This window comes from Chrysemys picta, chromosome 8, assembly GCF_011386835.1.
Source record: "Chrysemys picta bellii isolate R12L10 chromosome 8, ASM1138683v2, whole genome shotgun sequence".
In the NCBI taxonomy this organism is placed as follows: Eukaryota; Metazoa; Chordata; order Testudines; family Emydidae; genus Chrysemys; species Chrysemys picta.
In genome coordinates this window covers 20074681-20095572 of record NC_088798.1, presented here as the reverse complement: position 1 = coordinate 20095572, position 20892 = coordinate 20074681, and the positions used below count along the sequence as shown (strand labels likewise).

The 20892-nt window shown below is 43.1% G+C and overlaps 1 pseudogene; it reads left to right on the top strand.

Moving 5' to 3' along the window:
- Positions 1–1135: 1135 nt before the first annotated feature.
- LOC101946224 (protein wntless homolog) lies at positions 1136–8514 on the top strand (annotated as a pseudogene).
- Positions 8515–20892: the final 12378 nt, after the last annotated feature.

The following is a 20892-nucleotide window of genomic DNA, read 5'->3' as shown; positions in this document are numbered from 1 at the left end:
GCTACCTGCCAGCTAAACCCTATCAAAACAGCTTGTGGTAAGTGTAAAACCAAGAAGTGTAAAATCATTTCTACTTTGGCTTCATTACTGCTGCATTATCCTTAATAAAAAGGAGGGGTTGGGCCCTGATACCACAATGTCCATGGAATTACCCATGTGCCTAACTACCTTGCTGAATGGGGACCCTGTAATCAGAGCTGGCACTGGGCATAAGCAGACTAAGCAATTGCTTAGGGCTCTGGGCTGCTCAAAGTGGGCCCCCTATTTGCTGTCTGTTTTTGTTTGTTTGTTATGGGGGGGGTGCTCCTGTGAAAGGCCCCCAAAGGGGTAGCGCCGGACTATCTTACAAGGGGACAACAAATAAATGGAAGGAAAAGGCAACAAAAGAGCCCTATGTGACAACTCGGTTTATGCCTGTATGTATCTATATCAAACTACAAACTCCATTTTGTTTAGGAGCCCCGTTTTGGTTGTAAGACTGTACTGTGCCTTCCCTGTGGTCTTTTTGCCTCCATTTTGGACTGACATTCCAAGAGGTGTTGACAGAGGGCAAACAATACCAAGTGTCCAAGGGTCATTAACCTGGAGGGTCTCCTACTTGAACACAAGCACCCTGGGATGATGAGTTGGGTACTGCCTGGACAAACCCAACCTTCCATATGAGCTAGGAGCCAAGAAAAGCATCACCAAACAAAGGACTTGAAGTGAAAGATGGTGGTCACCTGACAAAGGGGGCTGCAATTTATATAAAAGTGTGCCTCTTGGACTGGCCATTGCAATGGAGGGGAGAGACCAGAACCTGAAGGCTAAGAAGCAAGAGGGATCCCTAGAAAGGACTGGCCAAAACCAAAGGCCTCTCTGTAATGAGGCACTGGAGAGAGGGATTTTTGCAAAGGCTTGTTGGTTTTTTCATGGATCTGTAAGTCGTGTGTGTGTGTGTTAAGGAGTTACTGTGCAAACCCTCTATTCCTTGCTGTAACTCACATGTTCCTGAAGGGTTAAACTAAATCAGAGTACCCATCAGGGTGGACCTCTGGGGCCTAGGACAGTTGGCCTGCAGGGTCCCGCTTCCAAGAAGGGGCACCTGTCAGGGAATCTGCATCTTCTGATTTATTGACCTGAGAAGTTAGAGACCATGTCTGGACACTGCTCAGTCTCAACGGGCTTAGAAGTATGTGGGATCGGATCCAGCACTTGGATCTAAACACAGCAACCTGGTGAGTGCACATCAAGGTGAGTTTAACCAGGCCTGTGTCATCCTGCATGTTGTGCAGTATCCTAGAACCTGCCATTGTGCTGCATGTGATTTCAGTGTAATTATTCTGTTTCAGTTTCAAACAATAATTAAAAAAAAAAAAGAGTCCTCTGCTCGGTGCGATTTCTCCATGTTGTTGTAATGAAGCTTATGCCTTTAACTTAGCTTCTTGGCTCTACCTGGCATGGAAAGAAGTCCTTTGATTATTTTTTCCCATCCTTGTTTGGTTAGGATCAAAATGACCAAATGTGGGTCTCCGGGTACTAGAAGTGGGTTGGGCCAATAGCTGTTGGCCCCTTCTGCCTTTTCATCTTTGACATTTATGAGAGGTAAATGAGATGCTATCGTCCAACTGGCCTCTGTAGTGCTAACGTGATTATGCTCCGATTTAAAATATTCTGCTCTTCCGAAAATGGATATTTGGAAACATGGACAAGTATCAGAGTCGCAGCCATGTTAGTCTGTATCCGCAAAAAGAACAGGAGTACTTGTGGCACCATAGAGACAAACAAATTTATTTGAGCTTAAGCTTTCGTGGACTACAGCCCACTTCTTCGGATCTCCTCAATATATGTTCCACTCTATATGCATCCGAAGAAGTGGGCTGTAGCCCACGAAAGCTTATGCTCAAATAAATTTGTTAGTCTCTAAGGTGCCACAAGTACTCCTGTTTTTTATGGACAAGTATGTCCCTCCTTCCCACTTCCTATCCCTCTCCCCAACCAGTTGAAAATAACATTTCTCAGGTTTTTCCAAGCGGCAAAGAATAATACTTAAGAACTTGCATCTTGCTCTATTTTTCAACTTTATACTGATGTGATCTATGACTATTGTGGATTCTCTCCTGTTTTCAGGGGGGTACAACTGAAAAATCCATTCTACGGTTTCTGGACCACAGATGTTGACATGGAGCTGGCTGTATCCTTCCATCTATTAGTACCATGTGTTCCTTGTGGTAGAAACTAGAAATATTTAAGTAATTTATTTTTCTTTAAGTTCTTATTTAACTGGTGAAAAGCATCTTATCATAAAATAAAATGGGACCAATAGTTGGTTTCTAATGATTTTAATAGTGGATGATCCAGAGTGTCCTTTGAGTGAACAGTGTTTATGGTTCTGTAGGGTGACACTCTGTCAAACATTAGTGCAGCATGTAGATTTTGCTGCAAGGATGAATTCTGAGACTGATGTTAATATAAGGGAAGTAACTAGAAAAATTAGCACCTGCCTCAAGCTGTAGGAAGTCTGGAATTAGGGTTTGGGTATTACAGTGATTCTAGAGCAAATCCTGTCCTTACTGAACCCTGTCTAAATTGCACAGGTTATGCTTCAGAGTGGTAGCCATGTTAGTCTGTATCAGCAAAAAGAACGAGGAGTCCTTGTGACACCTTAGAGACTTTCGTGGGCTAAAACCCACTTTATCGGATGTATACAGTGGAAAATACAGTAGTAAGAGATAGATATAGATAGATATATACACACACAGAGAACATGAAAAAATGGGTGTTGCCATACCAGCTATAATGAGAGTAATCAATTAAGGTGGGCTGTTAGCAGCAGGAGAAAAAAATACTTTTGTAGTGATAATCAGGATTGCCCACACTATCAGAGGCTCGTTCACCTGCACATCTACCAATGTGATATATGCCATCATGTGCCAGCAATGCCCCTCTGCCATGTACATTGGCCAAACCGGACAGTCTCTAGGCAAAAGAATAAATGGACACAAATCAGACGTCAAGAATTCTAACGTTCAAAGCCAGTGGGAGAACACTTCAACCTCACTGGTCACTCAGTTACAGACCTCAAAGTCGCAATACTCCGACAAAAAAACCTTCAAAAACCAGACTCCAACGAGAAACTGCAGAATTGGAATTAATTTGCAAACTGGACACCCTTAAATTAGGCTTGAATAAAGACTGGGAGTGGATGGGTCATTACACAAAGTAAAAACTACTTCCCCATGCTAATTTCTTTCCTCCTCTCCCCCCCCCCCCGTTACTCACAACTTTTTGTCAACTGTTGGAAACTGATTATCACTACAAACGTTTTTTTTTTCTCCTGCTGATAATAGCCCACCTTAATTGATTACTCTAGTTATAGTTGGTATGGCAATACCCATTTTTTCATGTTCTCTCGTGCTGTGTGTGTATTTTCCACTGCATGCATCCGATGAAGTGGGTTTTAGCCCAGGAAAGCTTATGCTCAAATAAATTTGTTAGTCTCAAAGGTGCCACAAGTACAGGTTATGCTGTTCCCTCTCTTGATCTGAAGTGTAAGTGATTTCCCTCCCCCCCCCCCCGGGGCAGTTCATTTCATTGCTGATTGGGAGCATTATCCTACAGCATTTATACGATTTTTAAAGTTGCCTGTTCACGCTGGAAGTTCTTTCAGCTCCCTTAACTTTTATTCCAGGGTGAGATAAGCTAACATGATTAGTTCCACTTCTCCAGCATCCCAGTCCTCTTGCAGGAGTTGTCTAAGATTGGTTGGTGATTACTTCTTAGCTAAGCCCTGCCTTTTCATGCCAGTGGAGCAGAAGTGACAATTCCAGCTTAGCCTTTTTAGCCTGCAGAAGTTTTAATATTTTATCCCTCATTAACACCATGTCAAGTGCTTAGGGGGAACAACAAAGCATCAGCTCTGGGACTGAGCTGGGGAAGGAACTGTGAAGCATATACCCTCGCTCAGACGGAAGCTGCTGTCTGAAGCTTCCATTGAATACACACTAGAAGCCTGAATTAGGGTAGCTGAAAGCAGACTAATTACCTGGATGGTTGTTTCTGTAAATACCACTCTGTCAAGTAGTCATTTCCTTTAACTGGTATGCTCAGCTGATGGCATTCATTACAATAGCAGGCATCTGTCTCTGCCTCTACTTCTTGTTTCTGTGCTTCCTGGTGTTTAAAGTGTTTCAGAACTTCCATGGAAAGCCATTAAGTCTCCCACCCATAAAGAAGACTTGCAGGATTCAGTATCAGGTTGGAAAAGCCTGTTCAAATACTGTGTGTGTGTGTGTGTGTGTGTGTGTGTGTGTGTGTTCGTTCTGATAACTCTTACTAGGGAGACTGGAGTTTGGACCAGATCCTAAACTGGCCTAAATCAACATAGCTCCACTCACTTGATTGCAGGTCTGCTCCCAATTGTTTCTGCTGCAGGGGAGAAAATGAATGTCCCCTCTAGATTTCTGAACATGCTCAAAATGTCCATTGTGCTGTTAGATGCTTCCCGACTTATGCAAGCATTCTGTTCCAGAACACCTTGCATAATTAGAATTTTGCGTAAGTCGGAAACATATACCTGACCATTATGCACCCAAAAAAAAAAAAAAAACAACCCAACCACCACTCCTATTTCTAGCTTACAGAACTTTTTCCTTAAGTGCGGATTTATGTAAGTCGGGTTTGCGTAACCCGGAGGGCATCTGTATTGATGGATTATTTTCCAAAAATCTTTAAGCCCCTATTGAACATTTCCTAGTAGATATTATCACAGGTGGAATCTTGATCTTAGGTGATTGTCTCACTAGGAATATGTTATTTACTCCAATAAAAATGTGTCATATGCAGCACATGTGATAATTGGGCTTACAAATTTACCCTAATTGTGAACTCAACTGAATGAAAGTTTATAAAATGTCACAATAACCTATAACAACAAATGTTGATGCGAAAAGCTGCAAAAGTGAGCCAAAAAGCCTTAATTAGTCCAAACAAAAAGGCCTACTGATTCAACTGAAAGATTGTGTTAAGAGCATGCCTAGCATAGGTACAGAAGGTCTGACCAAGCTCTTTGTTAACTAAAGAGGAAGAATTAACGGAGCCAGGGTACAGGGTATGGACAAGGAGCCAAATACTACCTTCTGTCCAATTGTAATCTAGTGCTAGGTTTTTTTTATTGCCCTTCTCTGGGGTATCTTAGTACTGTGCAGGGAAAGTCAATGACCATAGCAAGGTCCATAGTGGATGTACTAGAGGATTCTGCGTCCTGCCATTCTTTGGTTATCGGAAGATATAGTGAAAAGCCTTTATTAAAAAAGGGGCAAATGTTGGGTAAGTCTAATTCCCCATTATTTACTTATTATTTAATAATTATTACTTAATAATTCCCCATTATTTACTTATTCCCATAATACAAGAACTAGGGGTCACCAAATGAAATTAATAGGCAGCAGGTTTAAAATAAATACAAGGAAGTTCTTCTTCACGCAGTGCACAGTCAACTTGTGGAACTCCTTACCTGAGGAGGTTGTGAAGGCTAGGACTATAACAGCATTTAAAAGAGAACTGGATAAATTCATGGTGGTTAAATCCATTAATGGCTATTAGCCAGGATGGGTAAGGAATGGTGTCCCTAGCCTTTGATTGTCAGAGGATGGAGATGGATGGCAGGAGAGAGATCACTTGATCATTGCCTGTTGGTCCACTCCCTCTGGGGCACCTGGCATTGGCCACTGTCGGTAGACAGGATACTGGGCTAGATGGACCTTTGGTCTGACCCGGTACGGCCGTTCTTATGTTATTATTTAGAAATACATCATAATTTGAGCTAAAATTTTCAAAAGCAACTCAATGATTTAGTATCCAAGGGGTAGCCGTGTTACAAAGTGGGTATTCACCCACAAAAGCTTATGCTCCACTACATCTGTTAGCCTATAAGGTGCCACAGGACTCTTTGTTGCTTTTTTCAATGATTTAGGCATCTTAAGTCTGGTTCCTAAGTCAGTTAGGCACACTTGAAAATTTCACTCTTTGTTCCTAAAGTGCCTCCTTTGTCCCTGGCTAAGTCAGTCAGAATTCTGTCCAGTCTCTCACTGTAAGCATGGTGGGAGTGTAAACAGTTAAGCATGGAAGCTTGGGGCTGTCAAATTTGCTGCTGTTTTAATGAAACTTTTTGATTAAGTTGAAGTGGTGCCTCCAGCACATTCACTTAGTAAATCAGCCTCACTCTATCCTGTATCATTTCACAAAAGGAAATGTAATGGAAAGCAGTAATAATCTCAGACACTTAAACACCTTCTCCGTGCGTCTGAGGGGAATTCAGATGTGTAAGGGAATGAAGAACATTGGCTGTCGCTCCGAGAGGACATGTGTGAGTCTGTTTTTGTTTGTAGTCTTTAATGATGTCTGTGTACCCAGGAGCTGAATATCAGGTTCAAGTTCTTGATGGTCATCACCTTGATCTGTGCTGCCATGACTATCATCATCTTCATTGTCCGGCAGGTGAGTGTGCTGAAAGGTAATCCTGCATGAAAGCATTCCTGCGTTGTGTTGTGACATCTCGGGTTCATCCTAGCTCAGTCTGGAGTGAGAAGGGCCATAGTCAAAAAGGCCATTCAGTACCATGGATTTTCATCAGTGTCTCAAACACTGCGCAGCTTCTTGAGGCTTATCCAAGATTCTTCCTCTGGGACTAATCCCCTTTTCTGTACTGAACAATGCCCTTGAAAAACTCAGTCTTCCAGTGTTGCACTTGGAGGGATTTCTGTTCCAGTAATTACAAGGCAGCACATTGGGTTAGTGAGTAGAAAGGGGACACACCTTCAGGAAGAAATGGTTATGATTCTTGGTTAACTACAAGCCCTATGGCTCTGGTTTTGTGTGTAGAAGTGCCTTCTCATGGGCTGCAGTGGTGATGTAGAGATATGTGATGTCTTAATATAGAGCCCTTTGAAATGCTTATAGAAAACAATGCACCAGTGTGAGCTGCATGGTTATATCTTAGTTCTAAAAATGTGGCAGTGGGTTTCTATTTACCTAATAGATTTTGAAGGAATTGCTTGAGCAATTCCGCCACCTGCTCTGTCCATTGTCCTGTATTTTAGTGTGCGTGTGCGCACGCGCGTGTGTGGTTCTGGGTGGTAAGCCAAACATTTGGTCCATTATCCATCCAAAAAGCAACTTGTGGGCTTTTTATTTAAGCCTGACACATCCACTCCCATAGAGATACCTTGGTTCTACCTAAGTGCTCATTCAACATATTTGAGACTCTTCCTTACCTGCCTGGCCCTATTGAATCTCTGCTTTCTCATGGACAGGTGCCTGAAGGGCACTGGAAATGGGGGGACTTCCCAGGGTACGGGAATGGTGCCTTCTTCACAGGCATCTATGGGATGTGGAACCTTTACGTCTTCGCTCTTCTGTTCCTATATGCGCCTTCACATGAGAAATTTGGCGAAGATCAGCAGCTAACAGTAAGCTGGGCTGTGGAGCTGTTCTTAATCAGTTGCATATTGAAGTAATGTGGTGGTTACTGCTGTTTGCACATCCAGCAGAACTGTACCAGTAGGGGGCCCTGTGAAAGAATCCTAGAGCTGGTGAAATGTCTAGCGACCATCTGTTTCTCCAAGGGAAATTCGTATTGTTATTGGCTGGATTTAGAGCTGTTAGCACATGGCAGTAAATGAAAAAACAGATCTGGAAAGCCAAGGGGCATTTGCAATTTTTACTTTTAATGGGACATAGGTGCTACTGACATTTTTAGACACTGGTAATAAACCACTAAAAATGTGCTTTAGGGAATGACTGGAACATCCAATGGGTATTTTACTTCTCTAACTTCTCCGATTCTATACAAAGATATTTTTCTTTTTAAGGAACACGGTAAAGTTACTCACTTAAAAAAAGTAATTGTCCTGACCTACATTACAAATAACACTTTAGATTATTAAAATGGCCTTTAAAAATCTAATTCTGTTTGTTCAGTTTCTGCATTTCTCCCAGCATGGACAATGAAAATAAACTAGTTGGGTTCACTAACTGGGAAAGCAAGGTCTCTAATGGACAGAGCAACTAAGAAGCCTGGGTTTTCTTCCTGACTGTACTACTGACTTGTTTTGTGACCCTGGGCATGTCACTTAGCTTTGTTTTATTGGCTTAGAAACTGAGACACAGGGAAGTAAATTTACCCAGGTTTCTGAATTGCTTTGAAATGGTCAGCTGAAAAAAAACTATTTATTGCAGTTTTATCACACACCCCCTTTTTTTTTTAATGTAGTCAGTTTCACTTTGTTTTTCATGCACTAGACGAGTGGTTTTCAACCTTTCGATCATTTGCTGACCTCTAAAAAATTCCAAATGGAAGTGTGAACCCCATTGGAGATCTTAGACATAATCTGCGGATCCCCAGGGGTCAGCGGACCACTGGTTGAAAACTACTGCACGGGACCCCTGTTTCTTCCAATCTAGCGCAACATTTACAACACTAATGGGGAATCCTTTTTTTTTTTTCTTCTTCTTTTTTTAAAGCATCCAGCGTAAAGAGAATGTGACCTTCAAATTGGTTTGGGGGGTTGAAAAAATCTTTACACCACTTTTAAAATTTGGAGCCAAATTTGACCTGGCAGTGTCTCTCAATCACCAAGTCTTTCTCTTTCCTTTTTAAATCAAAGTAAGTATCCAAACTTATTTTTTTTGGGGGGGGGGGGGGGGGTGATTTAGGATGAGAAGTGGGGAGAAACCACCAGGCTGGCCGGGCCAATAGAAGTTTGTAACCTGCTCGCAAGGAGGCCTAGGAGTAACTGCTATGCCATCACCTTTAAGACAAACCTGAACTGAGATATAAGATACTAGGCTACTCAACAATTTCCATGAGGAGCTACATCTTAAAACTACTCACTTTATAAATGATCAGTGTTTATAATTGGTCTTCTCTGAGAAGGGGTATTGGATAGGCCTTTGTCCATCATTCCACCCCTCAGCCCATAGAAACACCTGCCAAAGATACTACAGCTTAGGGTTCCCCCACATACTCAGGGATCTGTACACCAGCTGTTAGTGCCTTGGAATCCTGGGCAGAATCAGCCAGCTTTTGGGGTGGGGGCCCTGCAGACTTTTCCATGACGGTGGACAAATCCCAACCCCTAACCATGGAAGGATCTCTGAGGGGACTTCTGCAGAGATATCCAGCCCAAAGCCTCTTCCTGCAGGTTTTATTGCAGGAGAATACAAGTTGGATCAACATTTGTTAACTTTCTTTAATGTGGTAGCTTTATTTTTTGTGGGTGGGCAGAGCAGGAGTGTCAGGTACGTGTATCCTTTTTTACTACTTATTTTCTGGGATCGGTGTCGAATATTCTATAATATAATCTCTGTGCCAGGAATTGGTCAGCTAGTGAACCCCACGTTTAGGAATCTATAGATTAGCAAATATCTTAACTATATGAAAATCTTATTAAATGAACTGTGAGCCTAGAACTTTTTCCTCTGCTGTAGGCATTCTTGGCATTAAATCCAAAATTCAGATTTATTCCTTAGTTCTAATGCCTAGTTCAGGACTATTTCTGGTTTTGGTTTACATTACAAATAGCTTATTCTATAAATATTTAGGTACTTCAGAATATAAATGCTTCTCTGATTTTTTTTAAAAATAATCTACACATTTATTACATATGGGGCATTGACATTTTAAAGCATAACTTGTGTCAAACTAAGTAAGAATTACAGAATCCACAACAGTTTTTGGGTCTTGTGAAAGTTTTTTTTATCCTTTTAGGTTTCGAATATATTCATACTATAATCCACCTAGAAAAAATAAGACTTGCTTATGTCAGTAAAGGGTCCAATACACTGTGCCTGTGTGAGTCTGCCTCAGAGATACACTGCCGGGCTACAGTAGGCTAGTTAGGGAACTAAAGGGATCATCATGCCTTTGATAGTTTGTATGGTAGGCCTTGATCTTGCAAACACTTATGCACCAGCTTAACTTTATGTATGTGAGTAGCTCCATTGATGTATGTAGGCCTCTGTGCATGTGAAAATGTTTTTAGGATTGGGTTTGTTAGCTTCCAACTTGATTTGAGGTATGGGTCCCCCTTTAATATGGACTGTGTTTCCTAAAGCCGCGCTCCCAGGGGTGTTTATACTTCAAAAACATCTGGTTCTTAAAATTCACAGGCTGGAGCTGGTTGCATACATCTTCTCCCCCCCCCCCCCCCCCCGCCCCAACGTAGCATGAGTGATTCACCAATTTGTGGCAGTTATTTGCTGCCATCTGCTGGAATATGGAGGTAGGTTTCTCCCATAAATGTTTGTTTACCTCTATAATTTACAAATGTCTGGAGATCCTTGTGCAGATCAGTTTCTTTTCTAACTGTGTGTGAGAGCGCGCACCTCTTCCCTTTTAGTGTTCACCTCAAGAACAGAGCTAGGGCCTTTCCCTGCCTGTTCCTCATGTCGTCAATATGGCCAGTAGGCCTTGTGGAGTATAGATTATAAGCCAAAAGGGATGACCGTGATCATCCAGTCTCCCCTCTTTGTATAATGCAGATCATAGGACTTCCCTGAATTCCTGTTTGAATTAGACCATGTATTTTTTTATTTTTTTTTTTAAATCCAATCTTTATTTATTTAAAAATCCCCAGGGAAGGAGAATCCACTGGACCCTTGGTAAGTTGTTTCGCTGGTTAATTACCATCACTGTTTAAAAAATAAAAAAAATAAAAATGGTGCCTTATTTCTAGTTTGAACTTGGGCACTCTAGCCAGATCTCCTCTCCTCTTCAGGCTCTAAGATCACACACCACAAGCTATTTGACGGTTTGGTTTCTAAGCTTCCTGGAATGAGAGGTAACGTCTACTCCCACGGAATGAATTTGTCAGGTGAATGTATGGCTCCTATAAGAGAGAACAAAGTGCTCCCGTCCGTGAAAGGATACAAATGTGCCTGCTGAACCTCCCCATATAGCCCCAAGCATGAGGTACAAGTTGATATGCAGACTAGTCCATAAGGACTCACCTTTCGTATGTGAACAAGGTCAGGCTGGCAATTTGTTTTCTCTTACCTAGAAGGGAAAATTGCTGCTGCTTAATGTCAGTTACTGCTATTCAATGCAGGGTATGAGCATGGGGAAGAAATAGTTAATCACTACCATGAAATGACATGCTCATTGCCCTCCATTTTTTCCATAGTGAAAGATGCTATTTATCTGCAGAATAATTATTGCATATGCAGTATCCACGCAAGCTTCCCTCCTCTCTCCGCCTGAGCTGAAAGGATCTTCCTGCAGGATGAGAGGAGAGTTCATTCTCCAGCTCTACTTAATCCTTGGTTTCTCTGTGCAGACAATAGCCAAAGTGCTAATTAGTGACAGTCATAATGAGATTTGCTGAGGTAACTAGCTCCCTTCACTTGGGATACTGAATAGCCAATAGATAGTTACTGCTTCCAGTCACTCTGAACTATGGGCTGAAACTGAACCTGGGGATGGGTTCCCTATTCTATGAGCATCTCGTCTGACCTCCTGCCTAATCCAGGCCATAGAATTTCATCCAGTCACCCCTGTATTGATCCCAGTAACTTGTGTTTGACTAAAGCATATCTTCCAGCACCAGACCATCCCAGCCTCAGTGAGCTTCTAGTTTGAAATACACGTTTGTTAATGCTGTGAGCTGAACACTGGGAAACAAAAAAGGATCTCTGCTGATGTTCCAGCACAGATCTGAATGGAATAAATAGGGAGTCAGCCTCTCTCTAATGCTATTAACCCTGCTTACATTTCATCGTGCAACTCTGCAGGGAACCTTGTTACAAAAGCAGTGCCCCCACCCCCGACATTTGCAATGCGTGAGGTATTATTTTTTTTGTTCACAGTCTAACCCTCCTACACATTGTGTGGTTATGCTGTGTGTAATAGCGTCACCTTAACTCCCAGTGAGCTGAGAACAATTTCTTTTGAGAGATGACTAATAACAGGAGGAAAATGTCCTGAACAAACACACAATCTCCAGATAGTTGTGATTCATTCAGCGTGATTGTAGCGCGTAAGTTTTACTATTGTAAGAGAGGTACAGTTTGCCAGAACAAATTCCCATTCTTTTGTATTTCACACAACAGTAACCTGGGTTTTATTATTGATGTATTGATATAACACTCTTTTCCCCTCTGATTTTTATTTATTAATTACTTTGGGGGGCTGGGATTTTCAAGGTAGGCCAAGGGAATTAGGCCTCTAACTACTCAAGGCCCCTTTGAAAATTCCTGTCATGGTTCCTCAGACTTTTGGCTGGATTCTGATCTTAGTCCCACCTATGTGTGTTGCCAAGTATCTAATCCGGTGGTCTGGAGACAAGCTGAACTCAGAATCAGCCCTAATCTTTATCACTGACTGACTTTGTACCATATTGCTTCTGCTTTTAAAATGTGACAGAGCTGGCTTTAAAGTTTAGCACCATTTTATTAGCAGTAGCTGCATAAATAATGTAGTGGGTGTCTAAGGGCACGTCTTCACTACCCGCCAGATCGGTGGGTAGCAATCAATCTATTGGGGATTGACTTATCGCCTCTAGTGAAGATGCGATAAAATCAATCCCCGATGGCTCTGCTGTCTACTCCGGAAATCCACCACGGCAAGAGGCGGAAGCGGAGTCGACTCGCTGTCATCCTCACAGCCAAGTAAGTCGACCTAAAATACGCAACTTCAGCTATGCTATTCACGTAGCTGAAGTTGCGTATCTTAGGTCGACCCCACACACACACCCTGTAGTGTAGACCTAGCCTTAGTGCTTAACAGAGACCAAGAGTTTACTAAGTAGGAGCCTAAAGTTAGGACTGGAAATCTATGGTGACCAGGCGAGATGTGCCTTAGACACCCCCTCCCCCCATTTGTCCCTCTTGGGTGCACCCCTCAGGTGACAGGACTGGCTGCTAACACTTCACTCTGGGTGGGGCTACAAGGTTCAGAAACTCTGACTCAATCTCTGCCCATAGGCCCCCCACCCCTTTAAAAGATCGTGTCAACCTAAGAGGCCCACCTGGGTTTGGAATGGCAACTTTAAGGGGTTCCCTTCAGGAGCCTATGACCATGATAAGTTTTGAACAAAACAAAGTGTCTTAAAAACAAAACGTTCTTGCACAGCCAAGCAAAGGTAAAAACGAGAGATCTATATACATATTTTTCCCCCTTAGCCAAGCGTTGGTGCATTTCATCTCTCGCAGGCTGGCCTGCTCTCAGCATACCTCTGTCTCGGTCACTTTGCACTGCCTGACACTGACACTCCCCGGCTGTTCCTGCTCCTTCCTGGGGTGAGCATCTCCACAGTTTAGGATTCCCTTTTGACATTTGGGTTAGCCTAGGGAAGAGTAAACTGTTCTTAACCTTGATAGAGTAGGGGGTATTCCCCAATAAACAGCTTCCCTATTGTTTCCTTAAGGACTCTTATTTGCATCATTGTTTTGCCTTTCCTGCTTGGTTCCTTTAACAGCCCCTTTGATTTAACTCTAGATGTTCAGGAGAATATCACACAGGTAACCTGAGGGGCATATAGGGTGACCAGATGACAAGAACAAAATATCACAGAAGCATAAGAAAAAACAAAAGCTGGGGTGCTGCCGTTGAAGTAAAAAAAAAAAAGCCGGAGTGCAAAATGAGGGGACATACATCGGTCAGGACGCGGTACAAACAACTAAATATTGGGACATCTGGTCACCCTAGGGGCATATGCTACTTATTTTAAAAAATACTACTCCACAACTCCCTTGTTCTCCACACATAGGTAAGATTCTCACCCCCAGTCTGGCCTTTTTACATGGGAGAAGAGGGCCAGAGCTGCATAAAGGGGACACAAAAGCCCTGGTTTAAGCTGGGGAAGGATTCCTCCAGCACAGGCACTGCAGATGACCAGCCTCCCTCACATCTGTATAAGAGGCTAGTATTTCAGAAATATGAAGTTCCCATCGACCTTAATGGAGTTACTCAAATTCTCCCCTGGTGTGAGCATTGAATCAGGTCTCCCCTCTGGGAGCTTACAACTTAGGTTAGCCATGACACTGCTAGACACAGGACAAAAGGTTACTTGTTAAGCATCCTTTTGATTCCCTTTGATCTTGGGCTTTCTTTTATTTGAATTAATGTAGATTTGATAAGGTTGTGGGTCATTGCTGGAGAGACTGTGAAGTGGGTTTCGGGGGGTGGTCATTGAAGCTTGCCTGAGTAAAGTATTGGAGAAGACATTACAAGGAATAGGGGGAGCTGAGCCAGAAATGCTGAGGTGCCTTTAGGAAAAGGGTACATACAAGGTGTCTGCCAAATAGCACCCACCAACCCAGTGCAAAAAGGGAGAGCCTTGGTTTATATTTTCTAGCAGTGGTGACTCCTGGCTGTTTTGAGTAAGAGTCAACCTGATGACCTTGGCCAAATCCCTCTAGAAGGTTGACATTCAGCTTGAATGCCTTCTATTTGTGTATATTTTTACAGGAACTGAGTTGGTGGCTATAGCAATATTTTACCTCCTTTTGGCTGTTTCTAAGAGGAGGAGCCCTTCCCCCAACAGGTCATTTTACCCCTCAGAGACAGGCAGCGACTATCATCCAAGTTCTGAAACAGCCTGGTTCCTCCCTCTTTCCCCTACAAGTCTCTTTTCTAATACTGCGCTGCATGCTCAACCCTTGCCCAAGCCAGCTTTAAAGGGGTTGCCAGGTGTTTAAAGAATCTTCCATAGGGGTTGAACTAGTGGTCGTGGGGGGCCTGCCGCACCCCCTGGCTTGAAGTGGTTTCCATCATGTATAGGGTGTACAGTTTGTTCAGTGGCTCTCAGAACCCCTACTATACACATGGTTCCAGCACCCCATCCTCTTCTCTGGTGGTCAGGCTCCTCAGGGGTAGGTCCTGCAGCCCAGACTTCAGCCCGGCCCCTTGTGCGTCTGGGAGTGGGGCTAGAACTAGGGTTCCTGGGGTGCTGCCACACCCCCAGCTTGAAGTGGTTATAACAAACACCAAATGTGTGATTTCCCTCATCAGCATCCCCACAATAAGAATTGTGCCAGCACCCCTGCCTCTGGGCAGCAGCCCCCCCAGGTGCACAAGTCCCAGGCCTGTCTCAGCTGTAAATTGCACTTTTCTCATCTGACAGAAAAGGCAGGCCACTGCTGGGTTGCCTGTAATCTCTGAGGAATGTGGGTGGGAAAAGGAGGATTTCAGCTGGTTATCAGTAAATAATTCCCCTCTTCAGTAACCTTTTCTTATGCACCAGCTGTAGGCCATTTTGCCCTGTTTAAGTGCTAGATAAATAACTTGATCTGCAAGCCCATCTTCCATAAACCTTTTGCTAACTGCCCCCTGATATGGCTTGGTCACAGTTTGGTCTGCTCTCTCTCAGCTGGCTTTCTCCTGTGAGGCAGAGCATTCCTCCCAAATCTATTCCCTCCATATGCTCATTTTTAAACTTCCTGCCCTAGAATTTTAGAAATTAGAGCAGAAACAACGAGAGCCAGTTGGGAATTTTCCATATGAATGAGTTCCAAATGAAAATGCACAACATTTTCCATAACATCAAAGTTTTGCACAGGAAATTTTTGATTTTTTTTGCTGACGTTTTTCTATGTTTCTGTCTAGAAGACTGTCAGGAAATACTTCATTTCAGGCCTGTTTGACCCAAATTGGAATTTTTTTTTTAACTAGCTGAAAGGTTTTATTTTGAATTGGTTCAACAAAACATTGAACTGTTTTCCCCTATCAATGCATTGCCTTAAGAGAGCTGTAATTTGGGCCCCCATTCTCCCTTATAGACTAGACTCCCTGGAGCACTACATCTCCTCTAATGCACTGTAGATTTTTCTCAGGCTAAATTGAATGGTGCATCATGGGAGTTACATGACTCAGGATGCGTTACATTGTAGTCCAGCCAAAGAACCTGGCCTATTGTGGGTAATATGGGCATCAGGCTCCCAAACTACAACTCCCACAAGGCAAGGCACACTGTGGGGAATGCAGATTAATGTTGAGCTGACTCAAAACAAAGCATTTCAGGTCAGGTCAATAAACCAAAACTAAACATTTTGATGTTGGGAATGTCAAAACGTTCAGTTTCAATTGAAAATGTCTAAACAAATTTCTGAATCTATTTTTTTCAGAATTTCCATTTCATTCAAAACTTCAACTTTCTATCCCAATTTGGGATGAAAATAAATGCTGAAATGTTGGAATTTCCCAGGGGATAGAAATCCCATATTTCTCTCACTTCTACAAAAGACTCATTAGGTCACCTCATTCAGGTTTGATACAGTGCAGATTGTTCCATGCTTAATGCCATCTCATTTCTCCTAGTTATACACCCTTGTATGACCCTAAATATCTGCTTTCAATCCTCAGAGCTAATCTTATATTACATAATGACATACTGTCTCAGCTGGAAGAAGGAAAGACTAGGCCTATTAGCTGCTGAACTCTGGTTATATAAACAACCTTCCGTGGCTGTATCAGATGCAGGTCCTGATATAAGGAGGGACAGTTAGGCCCCTATTGTCAGTGTTGGTACTCTCAGTGTATAGGAAATCATTGTGCACCATGAATCACACTGTGACGGGTTGGATCACAGAAACCCCCTTGGGAGCTGCCACCCGATGTGCAAAGACTACCCCTGCTCCTGTTTTCCCTGCCAGCTCAGGACTCCAGCACCCTGTCTTGCTGAGCCAGACACTCCTGTTTGGCTCCAGACACAGATCCAGGGTCTGAATCACTTGTTCCAAAGCTGCAAGTTTACCTGAAAACAGCTCACAGTAGCGTGCTTGTCTTTAGCACTCAGATGCCCAACTCCCAATGGGGTCTAAACCCAGATAAATCCGTTTTACCCTGCGTAAAGCTTATGCAGGGCAAACTCATAAATTGTTCGCCCTCTATAACACTGATAGAGAGATATGCACAGTTGTTTGCTCCCCTAGGTATTAATACATACTCTGAGTGAATTACTAAATAGAAAGTGATTTTATTAAATACAGACCGTAGGATTTAAGTGGTTCAAAGTAGTAACAGACAGGACAAAGTAAGTCACCAAGCAAAATAAAATAAAATGCGCAAATCTATGTCTAATCAAACTAAATACAGATACTCTCACCCTCAGAGATGTTTCAGTAAGTTTTTCTCAGAATGGACACCTTCCAGGCCTGGGCACAATTCTTTCCCCTGGTACAGCTCTTGTTGCAGCTCAGGTGATAGCTAGGGGATTCTTCATGATGGCTCCTCTCTTTCTCTGTTCTCTTCCCCCCCTTTATATATCTTTTGCATAAGGCGGGAACTCTTTGTCTCTCTGGGTTTCCACCCCCCCTCACTGGAAAAGCACCAGGTTAAAGATGGATTCCAGTTCAGGTGACATGATCACATGTCACTGCAAGACTTCATTACTCACTTGCCAGCACACACATATACAGGAAGACTCACAGGTAAATACAGCCATCTGCAGACAATGGGAGTCATCAAGATTCCAAACCATCATTAATGGTCCACACTTTACACAATTACAATAGGCCCTCAGAGTTACATTTTATATTTCTAGTTTTAGATACAAGAGTGGTACATTTATACAAATCAGATGATCATACTCAGTAGATTATGAGCTTTGTAATGATACCTTACAAGAGACCTTTTGCCTGAGGCATATCCCAGTTACTTACATTCACTTATTACCGTATTTTCTCTAAAACTATCTGTTACATTATATTGACTTATTATCAAGTTTTTATAAAACCATATAGACTGCACAACGTCACACACACATCTGTAGAAAAGTCATAAATAGACACCTGTACATACAGTATTATCTGATACCATAAAATGAAAGCTTCACTATGAAGGGAAACATCAGTTTCTGGGGCGTGCTGCCCCTGTGGAAGGCTAACTACAGAATTTTGATCATTCAAAAAGCCCAGAACCTGTCCTGATGATACAAATGCTGAAGCTAATTCTGTCAGAATTGTCTGATGGGACAAGATGGCTGTGCTATCAGCTGTTTGATTAATCACCTACTATAGCTGTGCTGATGTGGCCCTAAAATGTTGCCCTTTTGACCCAAGCGGTTAGCCAAAAATGTAGGGTCTTGTGGAGATATTGGTGACTGAGTCAGGTATTTCTTTGATGCTATCCTGTTTATTACAACAAATGTACGTAGAGGTCTGTTACTCTGAACACAGCAGGCATCAAACAGAAGACCACTGTTTTGTTGGTCATAGTTCCAAGACCCTTTCCAGCCACTACTTAGCCCAAAAGCTCACTCTCCAGGCATTTTCAGGGCAACATTCCTAGCACTTGTGCTGACTGGGTTGTTGGTTTTCTGCTGCTTCTCTGGGTTTTCTGCCTCTCTCTCACTGACTTCACAAAACAAGAGCTAGTGAAGCCCCTCTGCCTGGCATGTGCCTTTGTTTTGGGTGATCACATGTGCCCATCTTCAGGGTGAAGGCTGCTATTATTTCAACTACCTGGTTATATAGAGGAGCTTAACTGTTTCTTACAACTGTTTTAAATGAAGGGAGGTGGTTACACCCACCAGTTTCAATAACATTTAGCCCAATCCATAACCTTCCTTCCCCACCACCTCAGCTTCATCCATGACCCTACTGGAGCCTAAAATAGTGGCACCATAAACAACCCATCCCACACAAAGCTGATGTCCAAACCGGAGGACTGCTGGAGTACACTTTGTACTCTGACTACTGTTCTATAAATCATCAAAAGGACTGGGATATGTCAGTCCCATTCCCTTTGGTGCTGTTCTACAAAGGTAGCTGGCTGAATCCCTGGAGTCTGATTAAATCACATTGGACTGTGGGTGTGTAGGGTGGTGTGGATCCCTAGAATCTCACAAACCTGCTGAAACACTTTGAGTTCAAAGTTTCTTCTTTGATCTGTGTGTAACTCACCTCCCCCCCAATCTAGTGAAGAATTCATTCACTAGGATTCCAACTGCTGCTATGGCCTCTTGGTTCCTTATTGAGTAAGCCTCAGCCATTTTGTAATTTAGTACCTAGCTATTAGCCAGTATTGATTGGCAGCCTGTCTTAGGCAAAGGCCCAAGCACATCAACAGTAATGCACTCCATTGTTGCTTCCACAAGATACAGCTTCATGGAACTCTCCCTGTCTTAAGAGGAACCCTTCTTCCCAACACACTGCTCAAGGTACGATGGTGCAGGTATTTTACTGCTAGGTTGTGTACTTTCAAGTCATTGTTGCAGTGTTTCCCCAAATTAATGCTGTTTTCTTCTTTTAATAAAAGTATTAACTGTGTAACTATAACTGTGTAGTTATACACAGACTCAGTGCCTGAGAGTGGTGAAGTAGTGCCTCTTAAAGGTGCCCAAGGGTTCAGGTTTCCCCAATTACTGGGTAGGGGCTCGAGCCAGTCCTGTTTTGTATTATTAAGAGGCACCTCTAGATATTGAACCTAGCCCTTATTGCTACCTACCCCACCCAGCAGAAGGGTTATGCTGGTTAGTCAGCAGCACCTGCATGGTGAGGGGAACCCCAACAGTAGCTGCAGGAAGGAGTGAGAGGTTCTGTAGCACTAATAACAACCCTCCTCCTACATAACTAGCTCAGATAATGAGACCTGAGGCACATCTGCTAGCAGTGCTGCATCCACTCCTCCCATCTCTGAGTCACTGGCTGAGTCAGCTCTGTTTGCCACAACTGCAAAGAGGACTGGTTTTTGTTTGAATTAGTCAGGCACAGGTGGTGGCAAAACCTCCTCCTCCGCAGTGGCTAGAAATGAACTCTTTTTCAAGATCTCCTAGACAAAATGGGAACAGGTGCTGCTTGGGAGTCCCTGTGTACTAGACAACCATGCTGAGCCCATCAAGGAACCACGGTGTGGTAAGCACAAATATGTGCCCCATTCTGCTCTCATTGAAATCCATGAGAGTCAAGGGGTGTGACTTTGTACCAAAATGAAACTTATTTACAATATCTGGAGCCACTAGTGCGGCACCCACCTCTCTCCCTCCAGCAATGTGACCTATGGGAAAGAATCTGCAGGGTGGGACCAGCCAGAGACTAAAGCTAGCAGAGCAGCTGCAGTTTTACCAGAGACTGATGGACACAAATGGTGTCATCAGACCCTTTTCTGCAGCTTTCATGCTGAATATTCTCTCCCCTGTGCTGTTGGCTCCAAACTCCTCCCTCCTTTTGTCTTTCCAATTAGCTAATCCCCTCCTAACAAACCTCACCTGAAAGATTTAAATAGCTAAAATGACAGAAACAACCAAAGTTGTGGCACTAACATGTCACTTGCAGACCATCCCACTGTTATAATCCTAGCCTCTAACCAATGTCTGGTTAGACTGTAAGCTCCTTGGGGCAGGGAACCACATCTTCCTCTGTGGTTGTACAGCACCTAACATGATGGCCATTCTGCATTGGCCCCCAGGCACTATTGTAATAAATATTCTGGCCATTTTATTTACTGAGCCTGAAAAGAAATGCAGCCTCCAAAAGCCTGTGACACGGGATAAAGGAAGACTTAAGAATGAGATGTTTCAGAGCTGCTGAGGGAATTTAGCCCTATACCGTCCATTGAATGAATGGGAGCTGCGTGGCTAAATCCTTTAATGAGCTTTGAAACACTCACGTTTTTAGTCGAGTCGCTGGTAGACAAACTATCAAGCAGCTGCAACAGATCCATGCAGAACTGTGGGAGCAGGGTGGGGGAAATCAGCTTTTTTAATGAAGGGGAGCACACAATAAAACTGTTTCTTAATGTGCACTAATTCTGCAGTGGGTTGATGTGGGTGCTGGTAACAATTGCATCTCTGCATGTTAGAATCATAGAATATCAGGGTTGGAAGGGACCTCAGGAGGTCATCTAGTCCAACCTCCTGCTCAAAGCAGGACCTATTCCCAACTAAATCATCCCAGCCAGGGCTTTGTCAAGCCTGA